Source organism: Argentina silus (genome assembly GCF_951799395.1).
Source record: "Argentina silus genome assembly, chromosome: 15".
Lineage (NCBI taxonomy): Eukaryota > Metazoa > Chordata > Actinopteri > Argentiniformes > Argentinidae > Argentina > Argentina silus.
Genome location: NC_139669.1, coordinates 18879722 through 18888267, shown reverse-complemented (window position 1 = coordinate 18888267; position 8546 = coordinate 18879722).

Sequence of the window (8546 nt, the reverse complement as noted above, 5' to 3'; positions counted from 1 at the left end):
GAAGTAAATATGCCTATAGCATACAGTATGTGTCAAACTACTTCACAAACTGCTTCCACCTACCTAGCACTCTCATATCAGTGAATGTAAGGGAAAAAACACAGTATGAGAGAAACCAATCGACCATGAAAGCAAATATGTCATTAGTTCCAGTAACATCACTTCATATTTGGAGAAACATCAGATATTGTGAAAGCTGATCTTTATGAAGAGATCATGATGAGAGAGACATCAACCATACTAACAAGAACACAGAGAGATATCAGAATTCATCTTTATGATGTTAGATTAGGATCTATGTATAAATGTCAGGTATGACTGGGGTTCTTCCTCTCCACCGTCAGTAAGGTCTGTAGATGGAAATAGACTGGACTCTCATCAACATTCAATATGCTCAGAGAAGCAGGCTAGTATATACACTAGTGTGTATTCTTCACTACAACAATGTCCACCAAGTCGGGAGTTGTACTACAAACAGGTTGTTCAAGTGGAGATTCCCACAAATGCTGGAGGGGAGGAGGGAGAGGAGGAAGGTGCTACTGTCATGCTTGTGGCAGACCATGACAAAGGCAATGTCAATCAAGCAAACCATCTGTACAGATGGTACCATAATTCCTCCTGTATCTGATTTGTGTGTTTTGGTCTTATCTTGGATCCCAGAATCTCACCTCGATTGACCTACCTTCCTGGCAAATTATTTGATGAGTTGTTAGCTAACTATCCAGACAAAAAAGTTAACACTAAGGTGTATAGTTAGTTATCTGGTGCGTAATCTAGCTAGCTACTTTTGATGTTGTCTTCCCTCAGGGAAACATGGTGATTGTAGTTTTCTGTTCCCGGGGAACCATGGGCTATCTACCCTTCTGAGTTCTGCCTTTGGGGCAGTAAGGACTTTTTTCCACCTTTTGTGATTTTACTCTCTGCCCCTAGGGAACAATGGACTGGGGCAGTAAGCACTTCTACCATACATGTAATGTTCTGCCCCCAGGGAACCAGTAAACCTGCTAGGGTTGAGGTGAAAACTTGAACTCATTCAGGTCAGAGAGGGAGATCAGATGGGCCCTGTCGCCGAGGGCGAGATTAGTATGGCCTTTTCCCGGCCTAAACACCATTCCCAACGTTACCCAGTTAAGCACAGCAGGATTGGCCCGAGATTTGAGAGCAACCTTGGTGAATCACCATGACACTGCTAGAAAGAGAAAAAGCTTAGCAGCTGGGGGCCCAACCTGACGAGTGACACCACGGCTGCAGATGTTCCTAAAACACATTTTATCTTTGAACTATCCTTCAAATAGGTGCAACTGCATAACTGCTTATGAATGATAAGTTGATTCAAATGTGTGTAACTGATTAATGATAAGTTGATTCAAATGTGTGTAACTGATAAAGGAGTTCAAATATGTGCACAAGGCAAAACTGAATAAGAGAAATTATAAGGGTAGTGTATGACTCCAGGTCAACATATCTAGTTGGACCTCGTAGTGATAACGGTTAAACTGATACTGAAGTAGGCAACCAAACCATATTAATGTTTGACTGTATAATTCTTACTCAGAAATGATTGCTGAAGTAGGCCACCATATTAATGTTTTACTGTATAATTCATGTGGGCTAATGATAATTGTATACCATATGTACTAGATGTTAACTTTGAGAAAGGCCTAGATTTTTATGTTACGAAAATAGAAAAGAATTGCAAGTCCACAATAAGAAGTGGCCTTGAGTCCAGTATGAGCAGGAGAGTGATAAGTATGTCTAGTAGACATAACAACAGGTGCCCTTAGGACATGCCCAAGCATGAATGCGAACTCAGGGTGATGTAATGAACTAGATCGAATTCTATGTGTGACCAACTGGTAGTTTATAAGGTCTTGGCTCTAGAGTGCACGACAACGCCACCTGGGGCCTTTCCCACCAGGATATTACAGAGGTAAGCTGTTACACACCTTGCTTGAGACAAGCGGGTTCCCACACAGATACGAAACAAAGTAAGGACAGAGACGTGATCTCAATTATAAAAATAAACAAGATTTATTTATAAATAACAGTAAAAGGCCACTCTGTCATTTGTTTAGTTATGCCTTAGCTAAGAGAGGGGGGGGTAATGGCTGCCACCAGGTAGGTAACTGTTACAACACAGCAAAGATATAGTAGAGCTGTTGGGGAAGGGGCGGTTACCTGTCCATGAGAAGTAGATGACACCACTCGTGCTCTCGTTTCCAGTGCCTATCCACACAAACACACACACACAGGCACAAGACACTGCAAAATGTAGGTGATCACAGATATGGTGAATAAGTGCAGATTACCACTACAAAAAACACGGTGCGCAGTGCAGGGGGAAGACTTGACTCCGGCGACCTGTCCCATGAACAGCTTCACTAGCTCTGGAAGGGAGAAGGGACAAGGAAAGCTGGACGTTAGATGTTGTCTTAAATGCAGCAGACTACCGGGACAGCCAATACCCCATGTATCTCAATGCCGTGGGGGAGGGAGCCAAAAAGAGGCAACTAGGTAGACGGCCGATTCAGATAATACAAAACTAAACAACCAGAGAAAGAAACAAAACCAAAAGGGGCAAAAGCTACTATTACATCGTAAACTTAGGGTAGGCAAAACAGCAGTGGCAACTGCTACCTGAGGACACAAACAGACAGAGTGAGCCATACATGAATACACAGCATGAACATAATTAACAATATTAATTACAAGGTGCACTAGGCATTATCCTACTATACACTTAAATAACAGGCTAATGACATGGTAAGCTCACAAGAGCTGTTCAATAACCAAAAGGCCGTGCTTCAGCTTAAGACAGAATACCAATTCCATAGTTAACAGACAACATTTGTATGGATAAGGTTACCTTTGTTGACTGTCTCCAAGGCAACACTACAGTACGGTCGCTGAGCGTCTTTTCACCCGAGACCTACGTTAAGACATGCTATTAAATGTACGCAGAAACCTCTGAACAAGGCAGCCTGATGTTAACCAACCAGTAATACAAATGTAGATGTAAATACCTTCAGTAGTGCTAACGTAGCCGACTACTCGGAAGCGTCTGGTGACAGTAGAACGCCTGTAGCCCACAATTTAGCATTTAGACAGAACGTTAAACATATGCAGTGGTACAGCGTAACAGAGGAGGCAATGGCACATACCTTTTGACTGACGAGCGCTGTGAAAACAGATAAGAGCTGCAACGTATACAGAACCCAGGAATGTCCAATAGCCTACTTGTGAGCTTGTTTTATAGAGTGGCTTTGCCGCTAATAGATGATTAGCCGCTGACTGGCTAGCTGAGGGGCGTGTCAGAGGGAACTTGGGCTACGGCACTCACAAGAGGACAAACCTCATATGGCAGCGGTTCTGCTGGTTACATTCTTCCCCCCCATTTGTTATCGGCGTCCCGCAGATAAAGTAAAAGAAAATGCCCCCAAAAACGAAAAACAAAACACAGGGTCAACTTTTAACACCAGGGTCGGAAAACTACGGTCACCCTATTATTAGAGCCAACCACCCGGGAGTTAATAGCCCCATCTGCCCTACTCACCACTGATGCTGGGAGATGATGAGGGTTCATGTGTGTCCCCGCTGTGGCCCGGGCAGTCCTTCGTGGAGCTACTGGACTGGTAACCTGGTCGACCCCATTGGGGGAAACTAGAGGCGGGCCCGGCGGAGCAGGGGGGGCAGGTGGGCCAGGAAGAGCCACCTCCACTTGGGGTCTGGATGTATCCGGACGTCCAGGACGAGGGGCAACCGGCACCTGGACCGGCCGTGCCTGACCTCGGGGGGGGTGAACAAGGACCCACTGGCCATGATCGTCATCTTCCGTAGATTCACTCACGGCAGCCTGCGGTTCCGATGGAATGGAGGGGGGCTCTGGGCCTAGGTCAGGGCGAGCAGGCTTCAACATGGTCTGATGTACTTGTCAAATCTTGTTGAGATCATGCACCGGCGCAACAGAGTAGACAACCCCACCAGGGGCGGGTGCACGGACCACTTGATGTACAATGGGACTCCAGGCATCCTGGATCTTCGTGCGCCCCCTCACGGTGCAATCTCTCAAATAGACGAGCTGTCCTTCTGGCCATATGTCACTCTGGGCCCCCTGGTCATGCCGTTCTTTCCTCTTTAAGGCAGCTGCTTGCAAGCGTTCCCTGGCATTGTGAAAGGCCACGTCGAGGCGCCGCTGGTGTTCTTGCACCCATTCGTTCACCCGTCCATCTTCTGGCTCTCGTACCCTGCCTAGAAGAAAATCAACAGGTAACTGTGGTTCTTGACCAAACATCAAGTAGTACGGTGACTCACCTGTTGACTGATGCATAGTTGTGTTGTAACTAAACACCAACTGGGGTAAGTACTCAGGCCAGCGGCTCTTCTGCTCCCTCGGCAAAGAGCGTAACAGGTCATGCATTGTGCGGTTAAACCGCTCGCACTGGCCATTGCCCTGTGGGTGGTAGGGCGTCGTTCGGGTCTTCTGAATTCCATACAGATTGCACAGCTGGTGGACAATAGCATTTTCAAAGCTGCGGCCCTGGTCAGAGTGGAGGCGAGCGGGGACGCCAAACCGAAAGAACCACTCCCGGACAAGCACGCTAGCCACAGTCGTTGCCTTCTGGTCTCGAGTGGGCACTGCCTGTGTGAATTTAGAAAACACGTCAGTCATAACCAGGACCTGCTCCCTACCATCCGTCGCAGGCTCTAAGAAGGTAAAATCCACAGCCAGTATCTGATTTGGACGGGAGGCCAGAAGATGTCCCATAGGTGCATGGCGCTTGGGCTGGGAGGATTTTGCAAGGGTACACCGTGCACAGTTCTGACACCATTGCTTAATGTCTGCTCCCATCCCGGGCCAATAACACCTCTGCCGTACTAGCTCTGTGGTACGTTCAATGCCCTGATGGCCGTGATCATTATGGAGCTGCTGCAGGACTTCATCCCGAAGACATGCTGGCAATAGGAGTTGAAGAATTTCTTCACCCCCATCAGGCCTGTGCATCCGGCGGTAGATTAGACCGGTGGTTCCCACTATCCGGTCCCACTGTCGTAACAGCACCCGGGTTGGTCCCGACAATCCTTCCCGAATGGTTGAGCTCGGTGGCTTCTGGGCCCGCCAGAAAGGAAGGAAGGCACCAATGGTAGGGTCTGCCTCTTGAAGCATCCTCAGGTCATCAGGGTCACGGGAGGGAAAGACAACAATGGCTGTTTGGGTTACCTGGAGCTGTTCTTGCATCCTGGCAGCTTGCTGCACTGGCACAGGTATGGCGGTTCCTACCACAGCTGGACCTATGCTAGGTCCTTGAACCTCTATCGGAGGCTGCCTGGACAGGGAATCCGCGTTTTTGTTGGAGCGGCCGGGCCGATACCTGATAATGTAGTTGAACGCCGACAGTTCGGCTACCCATCGTTGCTCAGTAGCGCCCAGCTTGGCTGTCTGCAAGTGACTCAGGGGATTATTATCGGTCCAGACAGTGCAGTGCTGGCCCCACAGGTATTCCCGGAACTTCTCAGTCATTGCCCATTTCATCCCGAGAAATTCCAACTTCATGGAGCTGTAGTTCCTTTCCGCCGGGTTGAGACTTCGACTGGCGTAGGCAATTGGTCGGACCTTGCCCTCCTGTTCCTGGGACAACACCGCTCCAAGACCAGTATGACTGGCGTCCACCTCAAGCAGAAAAGGGAGATTAAAGTTAGCAAATGCAAGGGTGGGTGCACTCACCAATCTCCTCTTCAGCTCCTGAAAACTGGTCTCACAACCATCCGACCAAGCCCCCTCCAGTCGTGTGCCTTGGCCCTTCCGTGTCCTAGTTCCGACTTGTTCAGCAACCAGGCGGTGCAACGGGGCAGCTAGTTTAGAGAACCCCTCCACAAATCGTCTATAGTAACCAGCAAACCCCAGGAAGGACCGCAGTTCTGAGACGTTGGCGGGATGGGGCCAGTTGGCCACGGCAGACACTTTGGCTGGATCTGTGGACACCCCTTCACGGGAGACAAGGTGACCAAGGTACTGAACTTCCTTCCTGAAGAAGCAGCATTTCTCCAGCTTGGCCTTCAGCCCTTCTTTCTGGAGGCGGGTCAACACCAGGTCCAGACGCTTTATCTGATCATCCACATTGGAAGAAAACACAATAATGTCATCTAAGTACAGTAGAAGGGACTGACAGTGTTGCGCCCCAAACATTCTTTCCATCAACCTTTGGAAGGTACCTGGAGCGTTACACAGCCCAAAGGGCATACGGTTGAACTCAAACAGCCCAAAGGGCGTGCAGAAGGCAGTCTTTGGGCGGTCTTGGTCGCTTACAGGTACCTGGTTGTAACCGCTAGCTAGATCTAGCGTGGAGAACCACTGAGCTCCAGACAGTGCATCCAAGGACTCCTCGATGCGGGGAAGGGGGAAGGCATCCTTCCGAGTCTTGCTATTGAGCTGTCTGTAATCGACACACATGCGAAGGCTGCCATCCTTCTTTCTTACTAGGACAATGGGAGAGGCATAGGGGCTACTACTCTCCCGGATGATTTGGCCGTCTAATAGCTGTCGCAAGTGGGCCTTCACTGCCTCATAATCAGAGGGGGGTAGGCGCCTGTATCTCTGCCTAACAGGCTTCTCATCAAGCAACGGGATGTCATGTGATATAAGGTTAGTGCGACCAAGGTCACCCTCAAACGCAGAGAAAACAGACTCGTGTTTAAGCAAAAATTCCCTTACTCGTTCTTGCTCGGACTCTGCCAACACTGATAGATCAAGGGCCTGAATGTGCTGTTTTACAGAGCTAACCTGCCCAGTATGGGCCTGAACGGTGGCTGTAACAGTGTCAGACTCCCGGGGGAGCTCAGAAATCCCTGCTGGAAGACCCTCAACCGCAGCATGGACCAACAAACCTATTGTACTGCGGGGGTAGAGTGTGGCACGGGTGAACCCCACATTGACAACAGGGATAAAGGCTGTACCTCGCTCCACATGAATTAGGGCAGGTGAGACAAGAAGACCCTCAGGTAATGAATTGCTAGCTGGCTCGAGCAGAACAGCAGGGGCATTACAAAAGTGGGAGGAGCAGGTAGCAGCTACCAACTTCACAGTACCTCCAGGTATGTGGATAGGCCTGCGGCCTCTAACTTTGGCGACCCCTGTTTTAGCTCGAGGCGACCTGAGCTGGACTTGGTGGCAGTGCTGTAAAGCGTGCCGCCAGGGGGGAGATGCATGAACCACCGGTGGGAGGTCGAACAGTGATGGACCATGCTGTCCAAATAGTTCCTCATAACACTCGCGAATTATATTCATCCCTAGCACACCAGGCACTACGGGGGGTGAAGCCTGACCTGGGGGATCTTTGACCACGAGCCAACCACGCTGAGGGATTATCTTACCCAATACTTCAACTGTAAACTCAGCATAACCTGTGTAGGGTATGTCTAACCCATTTGCAGCGCGAAGCTGCAACCAATGACAATGTTGGAGTTTATCTTTAAAATTCTGGAAAAAGAAACTTTCCACAATCGTGGATACCATGGACCCTGTGTCCAGCAGACAATTAACAACAACTCCTCCTACTCTGACAGCTACCTTAGGGCACTGTGCAACAAGGGAGGTTACAGTATGACTGGCTGGGTTCTCATCCTGAGAGCCATTCAGGTCCCCTCCCAACGTGTGGCTCTGCACGCTGGAGGGAGTTTCCGCCACCTGGGAAATGGCAAATGAGCTAGCCTGAGCTTGGGACGGGGGCGCAGTGTTCGGTGCCGGAACAAATCGCTCATTGTTACATTCCCTGGCATAGTGACCTGGTTTCTGGCATCGCCTGCAAATAACAGGGGAGGGGTGTCGGGGCCTCACTTGGTGCGCTGGCCCCTGTAGAGTGGATAAGGCGCCAGTTAACTGATTAATCTGTTCTTGCTGCTTTAACAACATGGTACGCAACTCTGCCATTTCTGAGCTAGCTGGGGAGGAGGGAATATTGGGCTGGGTCCTTGAACCTTGCATGGCACAGAGGGAGGGGACTGAATAGCTCCTACCTCGGGTGAAGTCACTGGGCCTACTTTCGCGCTCCCACCGGATGGCTGCGGCACGCACCTCCAACATGGACAGACCTGGAGTCTGACGAGCAAGCCTCTTCAACTCTCTGCGGAGATCAGAATCAATAACATGTTCTGAGAACTGGTCACGCATGAGCTTATCAGAATGGGGTACTGACTCAGGAGAAACTTGCTTAATTTTGTCCATTAAGGAGAAAAGGGCATGGGAAAACTCCTGTAGGGACTCCCCATCTAGCTGTTTTCTAGAAAAAAAAAGTCTCCTGCAAGGCCACATAAGATTTTGAGCATCCATAGATCTCCATGAGAATAGTTATAATTTTCTCTGGGTCTTCCCTGTCAGCCCTTGGCCTATATCGTATCTCATCCCTAGCCTCCCCATCCAAGTGATCAAACATAAAATAGGCTTTGTCAAGCGAACCCAAGTGTCTAGCACGCACACAAGCATCTACCTCATTTACCCATTCATCAATAGCAATACCTGCCCTCCCCCTAAAAACAGGACATTTCCGTTCCCT